This window comes from Gossypium raimondii, chromosome 9 (assembly GCF_025698545.1).
Source record: "Gossypium raimondii isolate GPD5lz chromosome 9, ASM2569854v1, whole genome shotgun sequence".
NCBI classification, from domain to species: domain Eukaryota; kingdom Viridiplantae; phylum Streptophyta; class Magnoliopsida; order Malvales; family Malvaceae; genus Gossypium; species Gossypium raimondii.
Window position 1 is genome coordinate 28721960 of NC_068573.1, and position 23145 is coordinate 28745104.

Here is a 23145-nt window from a genome sequence, read left to right on the forward strand (position 1 = left end):
TCTTGGCAAACCTTCAAGGAAATCCAAGCTTATATCAGCCCACATCCTTTGAGGTATTGACAAAGGCTGAAGTAGTCCAAGCTTGGCTGCATTATCAGCCTTGCATTACTCTTGAACTCATTTCCTGACATTTTTCCTTAGGCCTCTCCAATATAAGATATTTCTCATTCTACTTACAATTTCTGGAGCACCCAATTGGCCAGCTGTGGAACTATTGCGAAAGTAGCCCCATAATTCCTTATTTCCTCCCCAGCTCGTACCACCAATTTGCCCTTCTAAGTTGCTTGCCATTAGAATTGTCCATGGGTCCTTGACAAAATTTAGGCCTATTTGAGAGACTTGGACCCGATCCAAAAAATAGGCCTAAAAATTTGGTCAAGCCCGATTTGAATAACAATACTAAAACTTGGGCTCGGCCTGACTTGCCCGTAGTAAAACATTTTTATATAATTCTTTTAAAAATTTAATACATCAAAAACATTAAAATAAATGTTTCCTAACAAATTGAAAATAAATTTTAAAAAAAATCTAAACAATGACAACAAAATAGTAGTAATATAATAGTGATATGGCAACAAAATAATGATAAAACAACAAAACAATGGGAAAACAAGAAAATAATGGATTTTTTTCTTTTTGCAAATTTGGGCTGAGCCGAGCTTAGGCCAAAAAAGCTTTACTTAAGGCCGGACTCATTTTCTAAATGGGCTTTATTTTTGTGCCCAAAGCTATCTTTCAGACATATATTTTTGTCTAAACCCTCTCACTTTTTGGGCGGTCTTGGCCCGACCCATGAACAAGTCTACTTGCCATCCCACTAATACTTAGGAAAATATATGGTCTAGTGCAATGGCTTGAATAACTTGTTGCAATTTAGGATCCTAGTACCGTGGTCTCTGAATCTTATCCATCAATCCAGTAGTAACAACATAAATTATCATTAGTTGCCCGTGTCTCATTACCAGTATTAAGCTGCTTAGATAAGACATCGACTACCTAATTAGTAGCTCCCCTTCTTGTAAAAGACCTCACAATCACACCCTATCATTTTTTCCACCCATATTTGTTGAGTTGGAGTAATAACTTTATGATCTAACAAAAAAATCAGTCTTTCGTGGTTTATCTTTATCTTAAAATGCTTGCAAACTAAGTATGAATTCCAGTGATTAACAACCAATAAAACAACAAGCATCTCTTCATCATAAATGAACAAGGCTTGATGCCTATGAGCTAAAGCTTTATTGGAAGATGACAAGGGTCTACCTTTTTAAGTAAGCATAACACCTACTCTAATTCATGAGGCTTCCATTTCTACCACAAACTCACAAGAGTGAGAACTAGAGTAGTAGTCATAGCAACCTTCAAAGCGTCAAAAGCAACATCTTGCAAACTAGACCGCTTCCACCTTGATTTCTTTAATAATTGAGTGAGAGGCTTGGCCCCCTGAATGAATTTCTTATAATAGCTAGAGAGCCCCAAAAAACCCGAGTTTCTTAATTTGCTTAGGTATTGCCCAATTTAAAACATTAGCCGCCTTATTTTTTATCCATAGATACTTGCCCCATATTGATAATAAGCCCCTAATACTCCACCTCCTAAGCTCCAAAATGGCATTTGCTACCGTTAGCAAACACCTTATGCTCTCTAAGAATATGCAACCTTTGTCTGAGATGCTACAAATGTGAACTTCAACATTTTGAATAAACTAGGATACCATAAAAAAACTGTACATACTTCCTTAACAATTTTTTAAAGAAAGAGTTCATCAATCTTTGAAAAGTGGAGGGTGCATGTAAGCCCAAAGGGCATCACCAAAAATTCATAGTGTGGAGTGTGCCTTGTATTTTCAGACGAAACAGAGTTGACGCCGCCACGAGGAAGAGTTGACATCCTGACAAGAAGAAATCTATGTCCTGATGATGTGACACTTGACGTCCTGACGAGGCAACATATAACGCCACAACGTGGCGATGTGTTCCCATATAAACTGAGTTTCTTCTCCTAGTTAAACTCCACTATATTTTCCCAATCAAACTTTGATTACTTCAGGGATATTTTAGTTGTTTTAACCTTTTAAAATTAGTTTATTTAAAGGGGCCTTGTATCATTGTTTCAATAAGGAAATTAAAGATGTAGTACTACAGGGCTTTTCTTTTGCGGACGACAGGATGTCGTCGCAGATGAGTTTTGGTGAGAGTTTTCGTGGTAACTATGGAAAGAATTTTGTATCCTTATATCCTTGTTTCAATAAGGCAAGTATGACAACTGTGTGTATTTACATCGTTTTGATAATGGATCGTTTATATATCTGTTGCTTTATGTTGATGATATGTTAATCACGACTAAGGATCCATCTGAAATCGATCGGTTAAAAATCATGCTTAACACTAAGTTCGAGATGAAAGATCTTGGTGCGACTAAGAAAATTTTAAGGATGAAAATTTCCAGAGATAGAAGCTTTAGGAAGATATTTTTGTCCTAGCCAAGGTACACCAAAATGATTCTCGAGCGGTTTGGGATGCAAAATTCAAAACTGGTGAGTACGTCCTTAGATTCATACTTCAGACTTTCGGCTTCAGAGTCACCACAAACTGAAGACAAAGAAAAGTACATGTCTTCGATTCCCTCCTCTAGTACAGTCAGAAGTTTGATGTACGCAATGGTTTGCACTTGTCCCGATATTTCACATGATGTTAGTGTTGTAAGTAGATACATTGTTAGATCCAAAAAATTACATTGGCAAGCAGTTAAGTGAAATCTTAGGTATTTAAGGGGCACTTTCAATGTTTGTTTGGAATTTGGGAGAAGTTCAGAGGGTCTAGGTGGCTATGTGGACCTAGATTATGTAGGAGATTTAAACCAAAGGAGATCTCTCACAGGTTATCTATTCGCTTTCAACAATTGTGCTATTAGCTGGAAAGTTACGCTTCAAGCCACTGTGGCTTTATTGACTACTGAAGCTGAATATATGGCAATCACAAAAGCTATGAAACAAGCCATTTGGTTGAAATGTCTACTCGGGGAGCTGGTTAAGGAAGAAGAAACAATTGTTGTATATTGCAATAGTCAGAGTTCTATACATCTCACTAAGGATCAAATCACCATGAAAGAACAAAGCACATAGACATTTGGTATCACTTTGTTCGAGAAATGGTTGCTCAAGGAGATGTTCAAATTCATAAAATTGGCATAAAAAATAATTCAGTCGATATGATAACCAAAAGCCTTCCAATTTTCAAGTTTAAACACTACTTAAACTTGGTCAGTATCCTGCAAAGATCGAGTTAGGCTCGTTACGGGGCACGAAAAAGGAAGGCATGCGAAAATACAAGTCAAGGTGGAGATTTGTAGAGTGTGCCTCACATTTTTGGATGAAACAGAGCTGATGTCGCCATGAAGAAGAGCTAATGTCCCAACGATGCGACACTCGACATCCCAACAACTAGACCTGTCCATGGGTCAAGCCTTGCCAAAATTTTAGGCTCGTTTGCTAGGCCCGAGCCCAACCTGACTCAAAAATAGGCTTAAAATTTTTCCCAAGCTCGACCCAAATAAAAATGCTAAAACCCAGGCTCGACTCGACCTGTCCATATTATTATTTTTATATTATTTTAATATAATTTTTTTTAAAAATATAATACATCAAAATACTAAAAAACATTAAAATAATTATTTTTTGAACAAAATAAATAAATAAATAAATAAAAACATTTATACTTAAGTAACACTAAGATATGTGTAACTTAACAAGCAAATGTCTCTAAAAGAGTAACAAAATTAATAGTAAGACAAGAGTTATACAATATCCAAATAACAACAACAAAATAATAGTAACATAACAGTGAAATGATAGCAAAATAGTGATAAAACAACAAGAAAATAAAATGATTTTTTGTCTTTTTGCTAACTTGAGTTGGGTCGAGTTGGGTTTGGGCCAAAAAAAGCCTTGCTTGAGGCCTAATCTATTTTTCAACGGGTATTATTTTTTCCCAAGCCCATTTTTTGGGCCTATATTTTTGCATAAATCCTCCTACTTTTCGGGTGAGCCTTCGAGCTAAGTCGGGTGGTCCGACCCATGGACAGGTCTATTGACAATACGACACTTGACGTCCTGATGAGACAACATACGACGTCACGAAATTTTCCTACATGAATTAAGTTTCTTCTCCTAGTTAAACTCTGCTATCTTTTTCTAATCGAACTTTGATTGCTTCAGGGATATTTTAATCGTTTCAGCCCTTTAAACTTAGCCTATTTAAAGGGGCCTTGTATCCTTATTTTGATAAGACAATTAAAGATGTAGTACTACAGGACTTTTCTTTTCGGGGCAACAAAATATAGGCACAAATGAGTTTTGGTGAGAGTTTTCGTGGTAACTATGGTGAGAATTTTGTACCCCTTTTGAGAGAACTCTATGAGAGTTAGGGCTTTGTTTTTGGGGTTTGAGTTTCTACATTTAGTACATTTAGGTTTATTTTCTCCATCTTGTACTCTCATTTGTTTACTCATTTAGTGAAAAGCCGAAGCCTTTTTTTGCCAGTGGTTTTTTATCCTCTTCGGAGGAGTTTTTCACGCAAAATTTGTGTTCCATCTTCTCTACCTTCTCTATTTTATTGTTTATACGGGTCAATCCCCAAAAAATAGTGACCTTCATGGGTCCTAAAGGCAGTCTGATGCACATATGACTCCCACATCTTTATTTCATGACACCTTGTGTAACAGCCCGACTTTTCAGTGGTGTCAGAAACTGTGGTTTGAGGCCACCAAATCTGATGAGTAAGCTCGTAAATTTTATTATTTAGTATTTACGAGTCAAATGCAGATTTAAAAATATTTTTGAATAATTAATTTATGTTTTATAATAATTTATTAGGTCAAGTGGTTTTAGAAAATAATGTATCGAGACCTTGTTTCTATAAACTAAGTTGTAAATATTTTTATAAATATTTACGGAGTGTCATTAAGGTAGTATTAAAGTTCCGTTGAAAAATTTTAACGCTTCGATAGTTAATTAATTAAAAGGACTAAATTGAAAAAGGTACAAAACTTATTAATTATAAGAAATAGTGATTAAATGACCTAATTAATAAACAAGGGAGGACTTAAGGAGTAAATATGCCTAAAATAAAAGGGTGAGGCGGCATAAGCAAAGAAATTAATAAAATAAAGCCATTTAATGGCAAAATGGTAAATAAAGTAGAATTAAAATTACGAATTGAAATTCTAAAAGTTTCTAGACAATTTCTTCTCCAAATTTCAGCCAAAACAGCCATTGGAGAGCTCCTTAAGCTGGTTTTGTTTATTTTTGCTTCATGTGAGTTTAATTCTTACCCGTTTCTTGTAAATTTTATGTTTTTGAGATTGTTACAATTAGGTCTAACTAAACTTTACATTACTTTTTGATTTTATTGAAAATTTTGGAGGTTTACATTGATGAATATTAGATGTTTTTGAAGAATAACATGGATTTATAGCTTTGATTTTTTGTATGATGATTTTATAAAGTGATTTTGTTAAATATTGATTTTAGGATCAAATTGTGAATCGCTTAAAATATTAGGGTTTGGTAGTAAAGTTTTGGTTTATTAAGGGTTATATTATGGCCTAGAATAGTTAGATAAATTATTAATTGAGAAAAATTAGTTAATTTGATAGAAAAACTAGTTAATAGATTAAATTGCAAAAGTTGTAAAGTTTGGGGTAATTGTGTAAATTTGAAAAATTGAAGGGTATTAATTGTGAAATGAATTGAAATTGAAATATATGCTTGAATGAGTAATTTTATATTTTAGATTAAGATCCCGTAGATACTCGTTAAAAGGAAAAAAGAACCGAATAGTCCTTGAACTTCTACAAATATTACAATTCAATCCAGGTAAGTTCGTACGGTTTAAATATTGTACTTGTATAAATTTTATGAATGGAATTATGTATTTATTATATTATTAAAAATGAATTATTATTGGAATTATGATATTGAATTGGATAATTGGATTAAATCGGACGCGGGATTTGAGTAGATTCATGATTTGGCGCATGACTGTATTGGAGAAAAATAACGGCAAATTACCCAAGTAAACCAAGGTTCAGCATTTATTGCAAACTCTCTTGTTTTACTTTCTGTTTAGCTCTTATGAGCTTCTGATTAACTCTTACGAGTTTCTGTTTAGCTCTTATGAGCTTCTGTTAAACTCTTATGAGTTTCTGTTCAGCTCTTACGAGCTTCTGTTCAACTGTTAAGAGTTTCTGTTCAGCTCTTATGAGCTTCTGTTAAGCTTTCGAGCTTCTATTAGTGTATCTAAGAAGCCCAGCTCTTATGAGCTTCTGTTAACGATGTACTCATACCCGTAAGTCGTTCTTCAATTTTGGAAAGATTTTGGTAAGGTGATTTATTTATTGAGATTGAAAGACATGTTACTTATTTTTTATATCGACTTGAAAACAATAGTATTCATCGATTGAAGTTGTGATTGACAGGGAATTGATATGAATGATTTTTATTATTTGCTTTATTATAGTAGGTTTGGTAAGATTTCTGTTTAACTTGTAGAACGACTAAGCTTCAATAAGCTCATTTGAGTTGTTTAATGTCCTTGTAGATTTTCGGAAGGTTAGACGATCGGATCAACATTCAAGTCACATTATCCAACTTATTCCTGTAGTTTTTGAAATGCTCAATATGGTTTATATGGCATGTATAGGGTTTGTGTGTATTTGTTCAAAGTCTGACTTATGTAAATGTTAAGAATTATAACTTTATTTATATAACCAACTTATATATATATAGGTTTGACAATGAGGCATATTAGGGATGTTGGTGTGAATGATATATATGTTTGTGTACATTTAATTTATGGTGGACTTTAGTAGAATTGTTAGATACATTAAATAGGTAAGTTTGAGTATTTGGTTGACATGTTTATAAGTTGTCATTTGAGGTGGCTAAGAGCATGTTGGTTGATTATTGTGATGATGAATGTTTAAGACTTATGGTAGCTTGTATTGAATGTTTTAATATGGTCTAATGATGTGTAAATTGTTGAGGTTAGGTTGGTATCCATGTGGGTGAGAAATGTGGCTTAGAAAATAGCCTATTTTGTCCATACGGGAAAAGACATAAGCTTGTGTCTCAGCCGTGTGTCCCCTATATCTTTTAATTTGCATAAGTCAATATGCTTAAATTTTTCACACGGCCTAGTACGCAGGCGTGTGGCTTGGCCGTGTGACCCCTGCACCTTATTAAAGCAAGTTATATGCTCACACGGCCTAGCACACGGGTGTGTGGCTTGGCTGTGTGACCCAAGTCAGAGAGCTCCCAAGTTTGGACACAGGCTAGGACACGACCATGTGTCCTATTTCGAATGCCCACACGGCCTGGCCACACAGGCGTGTGTCCCTTGCACCTTTGAAAATTTTTGACGTTTTTTGAAAAATTCCTTGGGTACTCAGTTTAGTCCCGATTTGTTTTTAATGTGTATTTTGGGCCTTGAGGGCCCACTTAAGGGATAATATGATTGATTTTAGATTGGTTTCTGATATGAATGCTAAATGATATGAAATGTTTGTTATTCGATTTAAAAATTTTGGTAATGTTTCGTAACCCTATTCCAGCAAAAGATATGGGTTAGGGGTGTTACACCCTGACTTCAGGTCTAACTTTGAAAAATAGGTTGCTTGGCCTAACTTATCCAACAACTCCTCAAATAAGGGTATAGGAAACTTGTACTTAATACAAAACGTCTAGGAACCATTCTTCTTTTTCACCGTAACAATAGGTGAGACAAAAGAGCTACTACTATGCCAAAAGATGCCAACATTGAGCATTTCTTACTCCATTTTCTCCTACACAGCTTTTTGAATGGTTGGATATCTACATGGCCTTAACTTCCCCACTTCTGATTCATCTTTCATGGGAATCTTGTGATCACATGCTCTATAGGGTGACAACTATTTAGGTTCACTAAAAAGATCTTGAAATTCCTCTAATAGCAAGTGTAAATCAATTCTCAATTGACTGTCATCACCTGTTGAGGTTTCTATTGGTGGATTTGGTGCCCTGATCGCTTCCGGATATACTAACGTCTAGAGCGTAATTTCTGCAACCAAATATAAGTATTAGGTGATTTCCGCAAGTATACGGGTCAGGTTGTAATATAGTTTATACAACAAAGTATAGAAGTACTCCGAGGATCATATCCAATGGAGGTGAATACTATATTAATAATAACTCTGACGTTAATAGATCTAATTAGTATTTTAGTCAAATTATATTAAGGTAAAATATAAGGTGAAGAAAAATTATATTACATAAAAAGAAATAAATTTCATTAAAAGAAAAACAAAAAACTAACTTGTTGACTTAATCAATTCTAGGTATGGAAGACTAACTCACTTCGGTGGTCATAAATAATTCCTATTTTTAGTTCTACTCAATAAACTAGTCATTAACCTAGCAGGATCTCTTGATCTTCCATTAAACTAATGAGTTGGCAAAAACTACTTATTTTTCGACCTCATAGTTTAGACCGGATTGGGGTAAGGTATAAATGGGTAGACAATACCATTTTTGGGTTCATTCCCACCTAGATGACTTCCTACGGTTGTCAGGATTATGGTTTAAGTTCTTTCTATCCCAACCAGTTGGTCTATTAAGAAACCCTATATAGAAATTAATTACTCCTACGTCCACTCGTTAATCCCCCATAAGAGGATTAGTTCCTCATGGATCTCATAAACAATATAAACTTGATTATAAAGATAAACGTGTAAAGTAGATTAAGGATAAGAGTTTAAGAGAAATCTTGATTTGTATTGATAATTGAAAGTGCAGAAATTCATAAAGATTTGATGAATCCGCAAGTTAGATTCTTCGAAGAATAAGAATGAAAGTAAACATGAATTACAAATGGAAATCCTAAGTACAAAAGGAATTAAAAACTAAATAAAAGTTGCAACCTAAACTAGAATAAAAGATTAAAGGTACAAAAAAGATGTTTATGAAGTGTTTAGTGAAGCCTATTTATAGATTTAGGGTTGGTTGTCATCTGTTGACCTAATTCGGTTGACATTTTCACGTTAAAGTTTGTTGCACAGACCAAAACGCCCTTATCTCAAAATTTTTCATGTCAAGGCAATGTCACGACATTTTCTGGCTTATGTTGCGACACTGGTGATAGCTTACAGGCTCAGGCTTGGATTCAGGGATATGTCACAACATCCTCTAGCTATGTCGCAACAGTGAAGGTAGCTTTGCTCTTTTGCGTATCCTGCTCACTATGTTGCGATGTTGACCCTCTGTGTTGCAACATGACAACCAGTCTCGTGTTCTCATGCCTCTAAATGATGTCTTACACACTCACCAAACACGTCAGCCTTCCTTTAGGCTTACTTTGGCCCTTAATGTCATATAAATAACCCAGAATTAAAGTCCATTAAGCATGATCACAAACCATAATATCCAATACCACTACTTGCAAAGTTTTCTGAAAAATAACCAAGAGTACCTTCGTAGCCAAGCCCATCCTAGCCTCAATTATCTGAAATCAAAGTTTGAAGGGGGTGAGCTTAAAAAGGCTCAGTGTAGGTCTTAAATAACAATTATTTCACAAAACAATTGATCACAACATCATATTAATCAGTCCATAACATATATAAATTACTCAATTATAAAGCAGATATGGCAGATTGTGTAATGACGTAATCAATGCAACATTTTCAAAATACAATACAGATATTAGAGCTTAAATCCTACCCAACTCTGCTGCAAACCATATAGAGCCTTAAAACTTATCCAACCAATAACACACCAAAATATGGTCGAACCACCAGAAATTGCAGATTTACTGCCAGATACATAATATTGTAGACAAGCCACCAGAAATGCAGATCTACTTCCAGATACTTCCTTCGTACATTTTTTCCACCCTGTGCATGTCTTATGGCAACATAACAAAATTTTCAGTAGCACACTTTACATGAGAATCGGATTATCAAAGTATGGCATGCTTAACATGTGAGTTAGATCTCATATTTTTACACATAAATTCATAATGGCATGTTTTATCAAGCAAATCAGAGCATCATAGTAGGACATAATAGACATACAAATCCTTAGATCAAAATTTAGTAACATATATTACTTCCATATAAATAAGTATATCATATTTTTATAAGCCATAAATCATATGACATGAGTGATGGAACTCATATATTATCATATATCTTAGAATCATCCAATAAACCAATCACACCACAGAATCACAGAATTTGGGATTTACTTGTTATTATCGCTATCGCTTTTACCGAATTTTATGAGTATTCACATAATCACAATATTAAATATCAATATCCATAAGTAATACACTTGCTATATATTTAAAAATATTCTTCATCGTTATTTATTTAATCTTAATATCGAATAATATCATTTAAATCCCCACACCTTAGATTTGATGGATTAGATCTCGACTCCACTTCGAAAGAGATGAATTTGATTTTCCTTGAGTCACTATGTTAAATCAAAATATTTGTTAGTACCGATCTAACGAAATAATAATATTCCCATAAATAAATAATACTGATTCGACACTACTTACACAAAAAGATCATCAACTATCACCCTTTTCTACAGTTGATGCGCATATTCCAAGATTTACAAGTATTCTTCAATGATGCACGAAACTGAATAGTTAGATCCTTGTTGAATAAAAAAATACTTCAAAAATATAATGCTTACGATAATTCTTCATACTTACAATTAAACGAAGAGAAAATGGCTTGGCAACAAAATCTTGAAAACCGGTCAAAAAGGGGGATTAGGCCTATAATCAGAAAATAAAAGAGTTTAAATAAAATAATAATTTGAAAGATGATTTTTAATAATGAAAAATCAGATTCAGGATTTTACAAGAGAATTTTTAAAAAGAGGAGAAGAAAAGAAGAAAAATGGAAAAAAAATCGGCAGTGGACAGCAGCGATGGTGTGGCGACAGCGGTAGTGGGGAAGGAAAGTGGTTCGAAAGCCGAGTATGGTGGAGGAGGGGAAGAGATTTGAAGAAAAATGGCTTTAAAAGTGTTGAAAAATAATTAAAAAAGCCAAAAACGGTGAAGGAGAAGGTGGTGGACGGCAAAGGAGGAGATGAAAAATGAAAAATAAGGTTTTGGGAGAGCTAGGGCCAGCCAAAGGTAGTCAACAACTCATTTTGGGTAAAGTTGGGGACAAAGGGAGTGAAAAGGGGGATTTTGCACAAAAAGAAAAGTAGAAAGGGGCTGTGGAAGGAAAGTTTGACTCAATAAAATGAAGGAGAATCTCCTTCTTTTATGGAAAGACTTGGACGGCAAGGGGGAGTATTGACCTTCTAGAATGGTCAACAATTGCGACTAGGATGAGAAAATAAATAAAATGAGTGTAGGGGAATTCAAACATTGGACCTCTAACAATTAATTAACACACTAAATCACTAGGCTTTTTTCTTCATTGTGATACAAATTTGCACAATTTAATAAATAAATTCTAGGGCGTGATAGGTTTAATCTGTTACAACGAATTGCGGTAGATCAAATTCCCCCACACTTAAGTCATTGCTTGTCCTTAAGCTAGAAAACATAAAAACAAAAAAGAAAAGACAACTCCTGAGTAAGTATAATACAAAGAGGAGTTTTGGAACACATAATTAAGAATAATCATATATACACGTAATTCTGGCATGATATGTAGAAGACTGACCATTTTCAATCTCAAACATCTAAGTTCAGTATATTACAAAGCATATAAACAAAAAAGTCCTCAAATATGTTAATCCATCAATAAATCATATAGGTAGTTTGGTTATCCTAGCAAAATACAAGCAATCATTATTGCAATTACTCGATACAATGTCCATTCATGAATAGATTTACCTAGGTCACATAGGACTTTTCAGCTTGTAAAGCTCTGAGACTCAAGGTAGGTATGAAAGTAAAAAACAAGGAGCATCAAAACAGTTTCAAGCACGAAAGTAGTTTGGCACATCATTTTGTCCCCTATTCTTCCCCTTAATGACCCTTTCCCACTCATCGCCTTATTTCTCATTCTCTCACATTCCTTATTTCTCCTTCTTTCACCTTCCTTATTTCTCCATGTAGGAAGTCACAACTTGATAAAGTAACTATGGTCAACTTACGAGTTTTTGTGCACTAATGATTGAGGTTTCTAATTTTGACTTTTATTTTTATGTCAGTTTTGACTTTTTCAACATATCTAACTCACAATGCTTTTGTTTTTCAATGTTCAAGTACATTTTCTACTAGTTTTCACTTTTTTTTTTGTATTTTTCTTTTGTTTTGCACATTTTAGTTAGACCTATAATCACTATATCACACTGCTCCTTCCTATTTCACTCTAAATTTTACAAAACCACCATGATGTATCTACCTATCCCTCAATACGTATGACTAGATGTCTAAATCCGTGCATTTCAGGGACAAAAAAAAATGGTAAGTACAAGTTCATATTTTGGCCCGAGTTTTGCACAAAGGTTTATCAAGAAGAGTTTTCTAGCTCAAATATAGGTACTAAGGATTGATGAATAAGGTTGGCTTTTTGGCTCTGGGTTATACCAAATAATACCTTAGGTCATCCCTAGGTATCTCAATATTCATAAATTTAATCAATAAAAAAATCACAATTTTAACTATTTATCATACATACTAGCATGCTCGTTTCCCGATATTTTCTCAGTCATTTGGTATATTCAATTACTTAATATCTATTTATATTGTAATATATAGAACTTAGTATTTTTATAATCATTCGCTATCACGCCAAATTTACAGTAAATACAATCAACCTATAAACATGCGCCTAACCAATTAATTGTATTTCTATAAGCCCAGGCTCACTTTTGGCAAGAAAAATAAACAAAAAATCATAAAAATAAAAAATAAAATTCCTATGTTACCCCCTACACATTAGATAGGACATTGTCCCTAATGTACAACCTCTAAGTAGATAAATGAAGTTACCCAATTGATTGTGACATTGCCGTAATCTTATGGTGGGTGCTTCCTTCCTTGTTCGTTTAAAGCTCGTAAATGTAGTGCTTCCCTCATGTGAGATTCCTGCATAGAAAATTTAAAAACAAAAACAAAAAAAATATAGATATATAAAGCTATTGTTCCTCCTACTCCTAACAATAAAAATAAAAACCATCCTAATTAATTATTTTACAGTTTAACAAAATTAAAAAGTGTTTCAATCGTTAAAATGTGTCAATTTCCCCCCACCATTGGAGCTTTCCCTCGACCTGAGACGTGGCTTTGGAAGGAGCCTCTGCCTAATGAATGTGCATGCTAGGTTGAGCTACGGATGACGGGCCCTTTCTATGTAAAATGTTGTGGTTGAAATGCCGCATCGTAGTTGTCATTCTCCTCTTGAGAGTCTTGTTTTGCAACTTCCTCTTCCTCCTCCTCTTCTCTCTCGCTTTCTCCTTCTTCGTTACTCCCCTATTCTTTGAATTTATGATGGGATCGCATGGGTCTATTTTTGTTTGGCGGCAAATTTCGTATTCTCATATTGTTCTGCCGTGCAAACTCTTGTCCAACTGGGCCCATTTTCTGCATCTAGACAAGTTCATGGGCCGAGCTATCTACCCAGGCTCGAAGACCCGCCCAAAATTTGGGAATGTTTGGGCAAAAATTTTAGGCCTGAAAAACGGGCTTGGGCAAATAAATTAGGCCTGTTTAAAATATGGGTTAGGCTCAGGCTTGGGCTTGGGCTTAAACATTCAAGGGTCGAGCCTGACTCAACCCATTTTAAGTTTATAATACTTTATATTATGTTATTTTTATATATTGTGTAATTTAAAACATATTAAAAAAAACTTATACTAAACATATAATACTACTCTAATGTAAACACTAAAATAATGTTAAGATGATTATATAAAAAATTTCAATAAATAAAAAATGTATAAAATTATTAAATATTAAAATAAAATAAAATAAAATAAAATAAATATTTTTTAAAAAAATTAAAAAATTAATATAGACAGACCTAAAATGGGCTTGAGTTAGTCTTTTACAAACATGGTCGGGTTTGGACAAAATTTGTATCCACCTTTTCATCCATTCAGTGTCCGAAATTTCACTTCCTTTCCGAGCTTTTGATATTTCTTTTATTTTTAGAGATACCAAGACATCTATCTTTGCTGGTTCCAATCCTTAATTTGTTTTCGATTGAGCTCGACGTATTAGGTATACATTGAGCCACCTCTTAAGCTCTTCATCGGCTTTATGAACTATTTATTTGATTCCATTGAAACTCCAACCTTTTTGTATAATGTCGTCACTAGGTCAGGGAAGAAAACCCCGACCTTCTGGCCACTGATACAACATTTCATGCTGTGATTAGAGGTGTGCATGGGCCGGGCCGGGCTCAAATAAAAATTTAGGTCCATTTGCTAGGCCCAAGCCTTGCCTGACCCGAAAAATGGGCCTAAAATTTTGTCCAAGCCCGACCTGGATAAAAATGCTAAAACCCAAGCCCGACCTGGCCCGCCCATATTAATTTTTATATTATTTTTTATATAATTTTAAAATATATATTATACATCAAAAATACTAAAAACATCAAAATAAATATTTCCCAACAAATTGAAAATAGATTTTAAAAATATGTATACTTAAACAACACAAAGATAGATACAACCTAATAAGCAAATGCCTCTAAAATAATAACAAAATTAACAAATGTCTTTAAAATAATAAAAAAATTAACAATAAAATAAGTTTTATACAATATCCAAAAAATAGCAACAAAATTGTAGCAACATAATAGTAAAATGGTAGCAAAATAGGGAGAAAATAACAAGAAAATAGTATTAAAAAATAGATTTTTTTTATCCTTTAGTGAATTCGGGTCGGGTCAGGCCCGAGAAAAAAATGCCTTACCCAAAGCCCGGCCTATTTTTTAAATGGGCATTATTTTTTGTCCAAGCCCATTTTTTGGGCCTATACTTTTGCCCAAACCCTCCCACATTTTGAGCGGGCCTTCAGGAGGGCCGGGTGGCTCGACCCATGAACAGGTCTAGCTGTGATAGATCCATTCCCTGATACATATCTGTTTCTTCTGCAAAATGTCATATAATAGAATAGCTTGAAAAGTATTTACGTTAGAAACATTCATTGTAGGTGTAATTCTACTGCAAAGTAATGACATTCACATCTTAGCTTCAGTAAACATTAGCGCTTGATTAAAATTGGTTGGTAGTCTGATATCCAGTCAGCGATTCCACTCACCCCTCCCTTCGGTTAGGTAATTTATAATTTTATCCATTTCTCTGTCATTAAAATTTGTTAAATTAGTGTTTTCAAGGAAATCATTTTTATAGTATGGAGTACTATAAAACTCACAAATTCCCTTAGGGGTGACGTGTACCTATTTGCCTTGTACTGTTATGGTTTCCCAAATAGCCGCGTTCCTCATCTCTTGATCCTTAAAAGATGCAAAAAACTGTTGGACCACGGGGATAACAATATTTTCTTTGGGAGTCATGCAAAATCGCTCCCATCTATGATACTGAACTAACGCCCAAATTTGTTTACAAAGAATAATCAATGGTTTGAAACCTCATTTTTGAATGAATGTCTTTCCTGGTAATCTAGAAAATATTTTTTGACATTTGCATTTGGAAATTTCGAAGGGTTCGTGACCACCAATGGCTCTTGTTTACTAGTTCATCTAAATTTCCTAGAAGGCATTTTCAATAATATTTTTTACTAGAAAAAGATAAATCAAGCAACGTATTTCAAAGAAACAAAAGAACAATGCAATGGAAAATAAACTTAAGCAGGAACCCTTAGCCTTGTTAGAAATATCGTGATTCTTCGCGAAAATTTGTTGCAAGTTCCTCGTTTATGTGATGCTTTTATCCCTGCACAAAGTAGAATACAATGCAATGGGGGTTTTTTTGTGATTGAAGAGTTTAGGAGGGTTTAGAAATAGTTAGAAGTGTTTTAGTTTTTAAAATTTTAGTGTTTTTAGGTTAAAAATTGGGTAAAATAAGGGTTAAAGCCGACATGTTGTGCAACGGGTCGAGTCGACCCTGTAGAAAATTGCAGCGATGTCATGATATGGGGGTTCCATGTTGCGACACCCCTGGCAGGCTATCGATGTCACGACATCGGGGTTTGATGTTGCGACACACTTTAGAATCTTTATATTTTGGGACTACTGACTACTTTTTCGCGACATAGAGGTGCCAAGTCGCGACATCGAGCTGAATTGTTCGATTCCTTGATCTTGTTATCGGTGTTAGAACACTGGCTCTACTTTGGCCCCTCTTGAGTTTCAAAGTGTTCGGGCATACATAACCTAATTCTAAACAATTTAAATCAAATTAATTCCTAATCTACCTGTAAGTCTACTAAAATACAATAATTTACAAAATTTTAACACAGTTTAAAAAGTGTTAGGTATTACTATCAAATTCATCTGTTAGCTCTATTAGTGTATACATGGATGCGTCTTTGATTGTTTTTCTATCCATTATTGGTTCGATGTCCATCATGCCATTCCACCTTTTTCTGTTTGTCCAGCTCTTTGAATTTGTTCTTTCTACTTGCATTGATTACAGAGAATACCTTTTTCCAACTCAAGATAGCTAGGGGTTTTACAGATATTTCATAACATGATCTCTCTAAATTTTCCCTACTTCCCTCATTTTGTTGGTGATTGCATTTGAATATTTCAGTCTCACAATTTTTTTAATGATTAGTTCATTATTTTCTAGGTCAATGGTGAACCTAGATGTGGCTAGAAACGATTTACCTAACAGAGTAAGTATCTTAAGGTCTTCCTCAATGTCCAAAATCACGAAATAGATTGGGATGATAACACTACGTATCTTAACCAACACATATTCAGGTACCCTTTTCGGTTGTACCAAAGACCTGCCAGTTAATTGTAGTGTGATATATGTGTTTCTAAGTTCCCCTAACCCGAGTTTCTTGTATATTGATAAGGGCATTAAATTTATACTAGCTCCTAGATCACATAGGGCCTTACTAAAGTGAATATCTCCTATCTCTATAGGAATTGTAAAACTCCCTGGTTCTTTTAGTTTTGGAGGTATTAGTTTAGAGATTATTGCACTACAAGATGCATCTATATTGATTTCCTCTCCTATTTTAATTTTCTTACGCCTACTCATGATTTCTTTTAAGTACTTAGCGTATTTAGGAACATTTTCAATTAATTCAATTAGAGGCGAGTTAACGTTAAGTGACTTGAATAAGTTTAGAAAACATACAAGTTCCTCTTCATCCCATTTTCGTTTATCTTCTAGCTGTGAGGGGAATGGTACCTTGGTCAGTGCAGGTTCTTGGTTTGGCTTAGTTGTCGACTCGACTACCCTTTTTGGTTCTAGTTTAGCATCGTCCTTTCGAGTGGTTTCTTCTTGAATATCACCGACATCCTCCATATCTTTCTATTGAGTTGGGTTATTCGGGCTACTCAGTACTTTGCCCTATCGGAGCACAATTGCTTTCATGTGCTCCTTCCCTTCCCTCCGAGGATTGTTCTCGGTATTGTTTGGGATCCTAATGCCAATTTACCTTTTGATGTCTCCCATCATTCTCATCAATTGGCTCATTTGATCTTTAAGTTTTGTCAATGTTTTTTTGTTTGATTGCACTCAGATTGCACCTGTTTCACTTTAGTTCACATTGTCTGCATCTCTCACTTGATTAAACCTAGTTGTTGACCACATACAATATTTTCATTTGGGTTGGCCCTTTCCTGAGGTTTCTGCAGATATGGAGGTTGGTAAGTAATATTTTATTTAATAGGGTTAGAATTATTACCTCCTCATTGATTACCGCCCAATCTCAAATTCGGGTGATCTCTCTAGCTTGGATTATAAGTATTTGAATAGGGATTTCCACCCCCATTCTCGATGTAATTCTATTCTCGGCTGGGTTCTCAAAATATTGACCAATAGGTCTATCTCCGTCGTATATCAAAAATTCACTAGATGTTGACTCTATCCGGTTAAGTCTATCCAAGATCTATTGATATTTATGTTCTTTCTGAACAATTTTTACTGCAGACGATCTCTGGCCATAAGTAAATCGTTTATTTGGCCACTAGAAGGAATTTATCACCATGTTTTCTATAAGATCATACATATCCTTGCATGTTCGGTTCATTAAGGCTCTTTTTGCGACTCTATCTATACCTGATCTTGCATTTGTATCCAACCCATTGTAGAACATCTGCAACCGTAACCAGTCGGGCAAACCATAATGTGGGCATCTTTTAACCAACGTTTTAAACCATTTCCAAGCTTCATGAAAACTTTCTCCTTCTATTTTTTTAAATATGGAAATCTCCCTCCTGAGTTGGACCGTCTTGCTAATAGGGAAAAACTTGTGTAGAAACTTTTTTGCAAGTTCGTTCTATGTCATTATAGATACTAGTACTTGCGAATCTAACTAAGAGAAAATGTTATCTATTAAGGAGAAGGAGAGCAACTGAAGACAAATAACATCATTGGTGACCCCGTTAAATTTAAAAGTGTCACAAAGTTGGAGAAACCGCTTTAGATGTTGATTTGGGTCCTCCGTCATTGTCCCTCTGAATTACAGATTATTCTGGACTATTTGGCTCATAGCCAGTTTGATCTCAAAATTATTTTCCATGATGGTCGACCTTATAATGCTTCATTGTACCATATCAAGATTTGGTAGCACATAGTCTCTTAAGGTTCTTTCTTCTAGAGCCATTGGTGGGTTTAACGATAGTTGTGGTGGTAAGTCAAGTTCGTCAAACAACGGGTTCTCTCATGATGGGTTAACTGCAGCAGGTGGATTGTTTTACATCTGTTATTGATGTCGACGATTTCTACGAAATATTCTTTCTGGATTAGTGGCTGGCTTTATAGGTGTGCCCCTATTACAAGTCATACACTGAAACCACAAAGAAAAGTAAAAACGTTAGTAAGGAAAAATAAAATAAAAATTGTACCCATAATTTAAATATTTCCTAATTATTCTATTGAATGCAAAAAACAATGGCGCCAACAACTTGATCGCCTCCGGATGTACTAATGTCTAGAGTGTAATTCCTACAACCAAATATAAGTATTAGGCAGTTTCCACAAGTATACGAGTCAGGTTGTAATATAGTTTATACAACGAAGTATAGAAGTACTTCGAGGATTGTACCTAAGGGAGGCGAATACTAAATTAATAATAACTCCGAAATTAATAGATCTAATTAGTATTTTAATTAAATTATATTACGATAAAATATAAGATAAATAAAAAATACATTAAATAAAAATAAATAAATTGCATTAAAAGAAAAACGAAAAACTAACTTGCTGACTTAATCAATTCTAGGTATGAAAGACTAACTCACTTCGGTGGTCGTAACTAATTCCTTTTTCGGGTTCTACTCAATCAACTAGTCGTTAACCTAACAGGACCTCTCGATCTTTCACTAAACTAACGAGTTGACAAGAATTACTTATCTGTCAACCTCACAGTCTATACCGAATTAGGGTAAGGTGTTCACAGATAGGCAATACCAATTTTGGGTTCACTCCCACCTAGATGACTTTCTAGGGCTGTTAGGCTTAGGTTTTAAATTCTTCCTATCCCAACGAATTGGTCCGCTAAGAAATTAATTACTCTTACGTCCACTTGCTAATCCCCTATAATATGATTAGTTCCTCATGGATCTCATAAACAATATAAACTTGATTAAAAAGATAAACATGAAAACTAGATCAATAATAAGGGTTTGAGAGAAATCCTGATTTGTATTGATAATTGAAAAAGAAAAAATCCACAAAGAGTTTATGAATCCACAAGTCAGATTCTCTGAAGAACAAGAATGAAAATAAAACTGAATTACAAATGGAAATCCTAAGTACAAAAAAATTAAAAACTAAATGAAAGTTGCAACATAAACTAGAATAAAAGATTAAAGGTACAGAAAAGATGTTTATGAAGTGTTTAATGAAGCCTATTTATAGATTTAGGGTTGGTCACTGTCCATTGACCTAATTCGACTGGCGTTTTTACATTAAAATTTGTTGCGCAAACCAAAACGCCCTCGGCTCATTAATTCTTCACGTCAAGGAAGTGTCCGACATCCTCTGTCCTATGTCGCGACACTGGTGACATTTTACAGGCTCAGGCTTGGATTCAGGGCTGTGTCGTAACATCCTCTAGCTATATCGTGACACTAATGGTAGTTTTGCTATTTTGGGTATCCTTCTCACTATGTTGCGACATTGACCCTCTATGTTGCAACATGACAACCAAACTCGTGTTCTCGTGCCTCCGAATGATACCCTACACACTCACCAAATACGTTAGCCTTCCTTTAGGCCTACTTTGACCCTTAAGGTCGTATAAATAGCTCAAATTAACTAAAAGTGAAAAACTAAATAACACATAATGAAATTGCATTTATACAAGCTCCTTAAGTACAGAAAATGGTTTAATTTGCTACAACTAATTACGGCATGTCATTCCTTAGGTGTAGTATTTTCGTCAATATACACTTGTAATTTTTTCAAACAGATTGGTTAATAAAACAAATTCATTTATTACAATGAATATACTTTATATTATTATCCTCAAATAGTTTTTGCATGCAAAGAAAAATAAAAGTAGATGTTGTTCATTAGTTGTTTATTGTTTAAACTGACATTAAGCGATATTACGTGGTTGGATCGTAGTATAGAAAGACAACTTGTATTATTAGACGAGCCTAAACATGTCCTTAGTCTAATCGAAAATGAGCAAACCGATTGAAAGACTAATATATCGTCTATCAAGTCTAATTGAGGGAGATACCTTGTCTTGAGCATCAGATACAATGCATCGGACTTGATCCAAGTAGAATAGATCTTGAATCCGTTTTTGGATTTATTCACTTGTGACTTCCATAGTAAGGAACCGAAAGCTGGTGCGTTAGGTTTACAACTTCTGAAGTATGTAGCGTCAATCACAATAGTGGAGTTCATAGTTCAAGACATGAGTAAATGATATCCTCTTATAGGCATTACATGGTTAATGAAAAGTAAACGTGGTCACGATTATTCGTCTTTGTGATGAATGACTTGATTACTATTTGATAGTATTAACTTTTCATGAAAGAAAATGTAATGGTTACCATAAGATAAAATAGGATCATACTGGGAGAGCGGATATTATCCCAAAGAGATCAATGATATCGTATGAAGGTAACACAGTTTTGACAAGGTCATTGGACGAGCACTGAGTACTTACTTTCGTAACGGTATGTTGTTAGGGAGAGCTTAGTCATGATACTATGGTTGAACAAATTCGTGACTAAATGAGTTTATAATTAGTAGGAGAAAAGTCGAAACTTAATTATAAATCATTTTAAGGCCTAATTACATATGTCCAATTGATCCCTTCGCTAGCTTGTTGAAACCAAAAATGAATTGCGAGTTTAAATAAAAATGAACAAAATGAATAGTTAAAGAGAAATGGAAAACATTCAATAATGATTATGATTTATTTTTTCGAAATGAAAAGATGGAATCATTTGGAAAGGTTGCCAAAAATGGAAATAGAAACGATCCATTTGCAATTTTATATGGATTACTTAAAAATGATCGGAAGAATGAGTTTATGTTTTTGAGCTGTGTTGAAGCTAAAAAATGAAAATAAACCATTCGGTCACAGTGAACATGTTGAGTTATGAAATATTGAACATATTTTCTCAAAATTTTATCAGGGATAAAATCATCAAAAATTTTACTAGAGGTAAAATCGTCAAAGTTTTACTGGGAGTAAAATAGGGATGAGAAAATTATTTAATATAGAATATTAAAGTTTATTTTAGGAAATAGAAAAACTGAATTGGGCTAGATCACATTCTAGAGTACTGGGTTAAAAGGCCTAAGAAGTACTCGTAATTGGACCCGATGTGGGAGACACCCGAATCCCCATCATATGAGGGAAGTACACCCTATCAGCACCTTTCCCTCTTCTAGTTGGACTAAGAAGTTATTTTTCTATTTGAAATAAATCTTTACAATTCAACAAGTGTTCTATCTTCTCTTCTTATAAATAGATGGCATCGGTAACACACAACTTTAAGAAATTGTTACTCTGTCGAAAAATAGAGAGTTTATTCTCAACTATTAGATATATTTTTCTAGAATAACAATTTTATTGGTTTCTATTAAAGAAGAGAGAAGTTTTGTTTTCACCTCAAATAAAAAAGAGAAACTTTTTTTTTAGTTTTGTGTTTCGATTCAATTAGTTCGAGCTCACACTCGAAGCAGTTCATGATATGAAAATAACAAAAAAAATCGTTTGGTTAAAAGCCGGAAAACATCAAAGATCTGCTTATCCGAAAACACAAATATGATTTTGGTCTAAGATTTATTGCTATAAATATCACAAACCAGATCGATTTTTAAAATTTTAATTTCCCGCTATACAATAAAACTGTTTTCAAAATATATTTTTTTCAGCAGTCATGGTTGTCATAACCCTCAAATAAGTACTAAGATGATGTCCTTGACTATTTAACACTGGCAACATCTTAGAGGATAATCGAGCATTTATTACCTGCACTGCACCTGGTTACAGTCCTTTCAATTCACAACAATCACCATGATGTTAAATTTTCATAGTCAAGGCTTCAAAGGTCCAAACGATAGGTCCCAAACTCACCAACCATTGGACCCCTAACACAAGATCACATCCCTTCAACGGAAGGACCATGAAATCATTTTTGGAACTCAACTCCCTGGCAACGCCAACCCACATTTTCACAAATTTCCCTAATACTAGGACTTTTTCCATCAACTATAGCAACCTTCAGTGCAAAATGCCTTTTTACAGGTAATCCCAAAATTTTCACAGCAACAAAATCTAGAAAATTATGCTTACTACCGTTGTCTATCCGTACAAGCAAACTTCTATTACCAATGTAGCTTGAACATGCATAGTTTCTAATCCATATTATCATCACAATTAGCAAATTCTTCTTGTTGAACTCCTACTTCACAACTGTCTAAAAGCAGCTGATACAATTAGTATTGCATATACTATGACCTACAGTATATTTTAGGCCACAAAGGCCCCTACGCTTCCTATGTTCAACCTCAGCAGT

At 34.3% G+C, this 23145-nt stretch overlaps 1 non-coding gene across 1 annotated transcript; it reads left to right on the forward strand.

Annotated features, from left to right (window-relative positions):
• The first annotated feature begins 18273 nt into the window (after positions 1–18273).
• Positions 18274–18380, forward strand: LOC128032870 (small nucleolar RNA R71). Its single transcript, XR_008189210.1, has one exon. It is a non-coding gene; the product is annotated as a small nucleolar RNA R71 (small nucleolar RNA).
• Positions 18381–23145: the final 4765 nt, after the last annotated feature.